The following is a 7,707-nucleotide window of genomic DNA, read 5'->3' on the forward strand; positions in this document are numbered from 1 at the left end:
TTATCACTTGGATAGAGCAACTTAGAATCTATGGTTTCAGCAAATGAAAAGGCTTATGTAAAAGAAAACTGAGCCAGTGAGGTGGCTCAATCCTGTAACACCAGCACTTTGGGAGGCTGAGGTGAGTGGATGATGAGGTCAGAAGATTGATATCATCTTGGCTTACACAGTAAAACTCTGTCTCTACTAAAAATACAAAAAATTCACTGGGTGTGTGGCACACACCTGCTGTCCCAGCTACTCAGGAAGGCTGAAGCAAGAGAATTGCTTGAAGCCAGGAGGCGGAGGTTGCAGTGAGCCAAGATCGCACCACTGTACTTCAGCATGGGTGACATAGACAAATTCCATCTGAAAAAAGAAAACCACCACATAATACAAGATTTTATATGCCATAACCTCACTTTTGGTAGAATAACTTGAAATAAAGTGGTAAATTTTTAAAAATTAAAATATATATCCTGCATTTTATTCACTTATATATGTCAAAAATAGTAACCTAGACTAAGATATCCAATTCAATTAGTAGATGTTTCAAGCCACAAGATTTAACAATAAACAACATTGGGTCTAGGTAACAATCCCCAGCTGGTTCAGGGAAGCTCTACCCCTGTGTGGTACTATGGTGTAAAGATAGTGTCTCTTTTAAAGAGGGATGGCCTATCCCTGAATGTAGGATGGAGTCAGTCTTACTGCACCTTCATGACCCATTGTATTTACCAAACTTTACATTTCTTTCCTAAGTTAAATACACGTCTTTTTGGGAGAAGACAGAGCACTACATGATATTAAATACTAACCAAATAATCATACAAAGAAAAACACAGATAAATAATAAAAACATTCAACTGCTGAAACACAGCAACATTAAGCCACCTCAGTTTTCTTTTCCCAATGCTTGCAACACCCCCAATCCGTCATCTTATGAAAACATGGGAAACAACACATAGTATGACATGGGGAAGTTATATCTCAACACCGTGGAAAACAGTTTTAGAGCTCAACATTAATTTCCAACAGGTATTGAGCCTAGTAGCCAGTAGCTATTTTTCCTGATCCTCTTTCTCTTTCCAATCTCCACCCTCCAGTAGGGCCCAGGGTGTGTTTTTCCCCTATATCTGTTCACATCATTTAGCTTCCACTTATAATTGAGAACATGTGGTGTTTGGTTTTCTGTTTCTGTGTTAGTTTGCTAAGGATAAAGACCTTCAGCTCCACCTAGGTTTTTGCAAAGGACATAATATTATTCTTTTTCCTAACTGCATACCATTCCATGATGTATACATACCAAATATTCTTTATTCAGTCTACCACCGATAGGCATTTAGATTGATTCCATCTCTGCTATTGTGAATAGTGCTGTAGTGAAAATACACGTGCATGTGTCTTTATGACTGAATGATTTATATTCCTTTGGGTATATACCCAGTAATGTGATTCCTAAGTTGAATGGTAGTTCTCCTTTTAGGTCTTTGAGAAATTGTCACACAGTTTTCATCAATGGTGGAACTAATTTATCCTCCCACCAACAGGACATAGGTATTCCTTTTACTCCAAAATATTGCAGCATCTGTTATTTTTTTACTTTTTGGTAATAGCCATTCTGACTGGTGAGAGACAGCATCTCATTGTGGTTTTGATTTGCACTTCTCTAATGATCAGTGACATTGGGCTTTTTCTCATATGCTTCTTGGCCACATGTATGTCTTCTTTTGAAAAGTGTCTGTTCAGGGAAAATGTGGCATATATACACCGTGGAATATTATGCAGCCATCAAAAATGATGAGTTCGTGACCTTTGTAGGGACATGGATGAACCTGGAGACCATCATTCTCAGCAAACTGACAAAAGAACAGAAAATGAAATACCGCATGTTCTCACTCATAGGCAGGTGTTGAACAATGAGAACACATGGACACAGGGAGGGGAGCACTACACACTGGGGTCTGTTGGAGGGAACACGGGAGGGACAGCATGGAATGGGGAGTTGGGGAGAGATAGCAGGGGGAGAAATGCCAGATATAGGTGAAGGGGAGGAAGGCAGCAAATCATACTGCCACGTGTGTACCTATGCAACTATCTTGCATGTTCTTCACATGTACCCCAAAACCTAAAATGCAATTTTAAAAAAGTTGAACACTTTCTAGGAATATTCATTTCTTCATGATAAAATATTATAATATTTTATTGTAAAAAAAAGTGTCTATGACTTTTCACTTTATAATGTTTGTTTTTTCTTATAAATTGGTTTATGTTGCTTATAAATGCTGAATATTAGACTTTTGCCAGCTGTGGTTGGCAAAAAGATTTCTCTCATTCTGTTGGTTGTCTGTTTATTCTGTTGATAGTTTCTTTTTGCTGTACAGAGCTTTTTAGTTTACTTAGGTCCCATTTGTCAATTTTTGATTTTGGTACCTTCATCATAAAATCTTTGTCTATCTCTATGTTCAGAATGGTATTGCCTACATTGTATTCCAGGATTTTTATAGTTTTGAGTTTTACATTTAAGTCTTTATTCCATCTTGAGTTAATTTTTGTAAATGGTGTGAGGAAGGGGTCCGGTTTCAGTCTTCTACATATGGCTAGCCACTTATCCCAGCACTCTTTATTGAATAGAAAGGAAAATTTCCCCCACCTAGCAAGACAGGCCAACGCTCAAATACAGGAAATACAGAGAACACCACAAAGATATTCCGCAAGAAGAGCAACCACAAGGCACATAATCGTCAGATTCAACAAGGTTGAAATAAAGGAGAAAATACTAAAGGCAGCCAGAGAGAAAGGTCGGGTCACCCACAAAGGGAAGCCCATAAGACTCACAGCAGATCTCTCGGCAGAAACACTACAAGCCAGAAGAGAGTGGGGGCCAATATTCAACATTCTTAAAGAAAAGAACTTTCAACCCAGAATTTCATATCCAGCCAAACTGAGCTTCAGAAGTGAAGGAAAAATAAAACCCTTTGCGAACAAGCAAGTACTCAGAGATTTTGTCACCACCAGGCCTGCTTTACAAGAGCTCCTAAAAGAGGCACTACACATAGAAAAAAACAACCAGTACCAGCCATTCCAAAATCACACTAAATGCTAAAGAGCATCAACATAATGAAGAATCTACAACAACTAACAGGCAAAACAGCCTCTTCGCATCAAAATGGCAGTATCAAATTCACACATAACAATATTAACCCTAAATATAAATGGACTAAATGCACCAATCAAAAGACGCAGACTGGCAAATTGGATAAAAATCAAATCAACCCATCAGTGTGCTGTATCCAGGAAACCCATCTCACATGCAAGGATACACAAAGGCTCAAAATAAAGGGATGGAGGAAGATTTACCAAGCAAATGGAGAGCAAAAAAAAGCAGGAGTTGCAATTCTCATCTCTGATAAAATAGACTTTAAAGCAACAAAGATCAAAAGAGACAAAGAAGGCCATTACATAATGGTAAAAGGATCGATACAACAAGAAGAGCTAACGATCCTGAACATATATGGACCCAATGTAGGAGCACCCAGATACATAAGGCAAGTTCTTAAGGACTTACAAAGAGACTTAGACTCCCACACAATAATAGTGGGAGACTTTAACACTCCACTGTCAATATTAGACAGATCAACAAGACAGAAAATCAACAAGGATATCCAGGGCTTGAACTCAGACCTGGAGCAAGCAAACCTGATAGACATTTACAGAACTCTCCACCCCAAATCCACAGAATACACATTCTTCTCAGCACCACATCACACCTACTCGAAAATTGACCACATAATTGGAAGTAAAGCACTGCTCAACAAATGCAAAACAACTGAAATCATAACAAACAGCCTCTCAGACCATAGTGCAATCAAGTTAGAACTCAGAATACAGAAACCAACCCAGAACCGCACAGCTTCCTGGAAACTGAACAACTGGCTCTTGAATGTTGACTGGGTAAACAATGAAATGAAGACAGAAATAAAGAAGTTCTTCGAAACCAATGAGAACGAAGACACAACATGCCAGAACATCTGGGACACATTTAAAGCAGTCTCTAGAGGAAAGTATATAGCAATAAGTGCCCATATGAGGAGAATGGAGAGATCCAAAATTGACACCCTATCATCAAAATTGAAAGAGCTAGAGGAGCAAGATCAAAAAAACTCAAAACCCAGCAGAAGACAAGAAATTACTAAGATCAGAGCTGAACTGAAGGAGATTGAGACACGAAAAACCCTTCAAAAAATCAATAAATCCAAGAGCTGGTTTTTTGAAAAGATCAACAAAATAGACAGACCACTAGCCAGATTGATTAAAAAGAAAAGAGAGAACAACCAAATAGATGCAATAAAAAATGATAAAGGGGAAATCACCACAGATTCCACAGAAATTCAGACCATCATCAGAGAATATTATAAACAACTCTATGCACATAAACTAGTAAACCTGGAAGAAATGAATAAATTCCTGGACTCCTGTGTCCTCCCAAGCCTAAATCAGGAGGAAGCTGAAACTATGAATAGACCAATAACAAGGTCCAAAGTCGAGGCAGCAATTAAGAGCCTACCACTCAATAAAAGCCCAGGTCCAGACGGATTCACAGCCGAATTCTACCAGACACACAAAGAGGAGCTGGTACCATTCCTTCTAAAACTATTTCAAACAATCCAAAAAGAGGGAAGCCTTCCCAAATCATTTTACGAGACCAACATCATTCTGATACCAAAACCCGGCAGAGACCCAACAAGAAAAGAAAACTTCAGGCCAATATCCATGATGAACATAGATGCAAAAATCTTCAATAAAATATTGGCAAGCCGATTGCAACAGCAAATCAAAAAAATTAATCATCATGATCAAGTAGGATTCATCCCAGGGATGCAAGGCTGGTTCAACATACGCAAGTCTATAAACGTAATTCACCACATAAACAGAACCAAAAACAAAAACCACATGATTATCTCAATTGACACAGAGAAGGCATTTGACAAAATTCAACAGCCCTTTATGCTAAAAACCCTCAAGAAACTCGGTATCGATGGAATGTATCTCAAAGTAATAAAAGCTATTTATGACAAACCACAGCCAATAACATACTGAATGGGCAAAAACTGGAAGCGTTCCCTTTGAAATCTGGCACTAGACAAGGATGCCCTCTTTCACCACTCCTATTCAATATAGTACTGGAAGTTCTAGCCAGAGCAATCAGGCAAGAAAAAGAAATAAAGGGCATTCAGATAGGAAAGGTGGAAGCCAAATTGTCTCTATTTGCAGATGACAGGATAGTATACCTAGAAGACCCCATCGCCTCAGCCCAAAAACTCCTGAAACTGATTAGCAGCTTCAGCAAAGTCTCAGGATATAAAATCAATGTGCAAAAATCACAAGCATTCGTCTACACCAATAACAGACTTAAAGAGAGCCAAATCAAGAACGAACTGCCATTCACAATTGCTACAAAAAGAATAAAATACCTTGGAATACAACTCACAAGGAACATAAGGGACCTCTTCAAGGAGAACTACAAACCACTGCTCAACGAAATCAGAGAGGACACAAACAGATGCAGAAACATTCCATGTTCATGGTTAGGAAGAATTAATATTGTGAAAATGCCTATACTGCCCAAAGTAATTTACAGAATCAATGCTATCCCCATCAAGCTACCATTGACTTTCTTAACAGAACTGGAAAAAACCACCATGAACTTCATATGGAACCAAAAGAGAGTCCGCATAGCCAAGTCAATTCTAAGCCAAAAGAACACAGCGGGGGGCATCACACTACCAGATTTGAATCTATACTACAAGGCTACAGTAATCAAAACAGCATGGTACTGGTACCGAAACAGAGATATAGACCAATGGAACAAAACAGAGACACCGGAGGCAACACAACATATCTACAACTATACAATCTTTGATAAACCTGACAAAAACCAGCAATGGGGAAAGGATTCCCTGTTTAACAAATGGTGTTGGGAAAACTGGCTAGCCATGGGCAGAAAGCAGAAACTGGACCCCTTCCTGACACCTTACACTAAAATTAACTCCAGATGGATTCAAGACTTAAACATAAGACCTGGCACCATAAAAACCCTAGAAGGAAATCTAGGCAAAACTATCCAGGACATAGGAGTAGGCAAGGACTTCATGAACAAAACACCAAAAGCATTGGCAACAAAAGCCAAAATAGACAAATGGGACCTAATCAAACTCCACAGCTTCTGCACAGCAAAAGAAACAGTCACTAGAGTGGATCAGCAACCAACAGAATGGGAAAGAATTTTTGCAGTTTACACATCTGACAAAGGGCTGATATCCAGAATTTACAAAGAACTCAAACAGATTTACAGGAAAAAAACAAACAAGCCCATTCAAAAGTGGGCAAAGGATATGAACAGACACTTTACGAAAGAAGACATATATGAGGCCAACAATCATATGAAAAAAATGCTCATCATCACTGGTCATCAGAGAGATGCAAATCAAAACCACACTGAGATACCATCTCACGCCAGTTAGAATGGCGATCATTAAAAAATCTGGAGACAACAGATGCTGGAGAGGATGTGGAGAAAAAGGAACACTTTTACACTGTTGGTGGGAGTGTAAATTAGTTCAACCATTGTGGAAGACGGTGTGGCGATTCCTCAAGGCCTTAGAAATAGAAATTCCATTTGACCCAGCAATCCCATTACTGGGTATATTTCCAAAAGACTATAAATCGTTCTACTATAAGGACACATGTACACGAATGTTCATTGCAGCACTGTTTACAATAGCAAAGACCTGGAATCAACCCAAATGCCCATTGATAATAGACTGGATTGGAAAAATGTGGCACATATACACCATGGAATATTATGCAGCAATCAGAAATGATGAGTTCGTGTCATTTGTAGGGACATGGTTGAATCTGGAGAATATCATCCTCAGCAAACTGACACAAGAACAGAAAATGAAACACCGCATATTCTCACTCATAGGCGGGTGATGAAAAATGAGAACACATGGACACAGAAAGGGGAGTACTTAACACTGGGGTCTACTGGGGGAAAAGGGGCGGACCAGTGGGAGGGGGAGGTGGGGAGGGATAGCCTGGGGAGAAATGCCAAATGTGGGTGAAGGGGAGAAGCAAAGCAAAGCACACTGCTATGTGCGTACCTACGCAACTGTCTTGCATGCTCTGCTCATGTACCCCAAAACCTAAAATCCAATAAAAAATTAAAAAAAAAAAAAAGAAAATGTGGTACATACACACCATGGAATACTATGCAGCCATAAATAGGAACAAGATCATGTCTTTTGCAGGGACATGGATAGAGTTGGAAGCATTATCTTCAGCAAACTAATGCAGAAACAGAAAACCAAACTCCACGTGTTCTAACTTGTAAGTGGGAGCTGAATGATGAGAACACATGGACACATGGGGGAAAACAACATACACCCAGGCCTATAGGAGGGAGGTACTGGGGGAGGGAGAGCATCAGGAAGAATAGTTAATGGATGCTGGGCTTAACACCTAGGTGACGGGATGGTCTGTGCAGCAAACTAGCATGGTACATGTTTACCTATGTAACAAACCTGCACATGCTATACATGGATTCCTGAACTTTTTAAAAGTTGAAGAAAAAAATAAAAAACAATAATAAATTTAAAAAATGTTAAAGGGAACAAAAGTCCTTTGTCAAAGCGGTAGAAAAAGACAAGGGGAAACATCAAACTG

This window comes from Callithrix jacchus, chromosome 14 (genome assembly GCF_049354715.1).
Source record: "Callithrix jacchus isolate 240 chromosome 14, calJac240_pri, whole genome shotgun sequence".
Classification (NCBI taxonomy): Eukaryota; Metazoa; Chordata; class Mammalia; order Primates; family Cebidae; genus Callithrix; species Callithrix jacchus.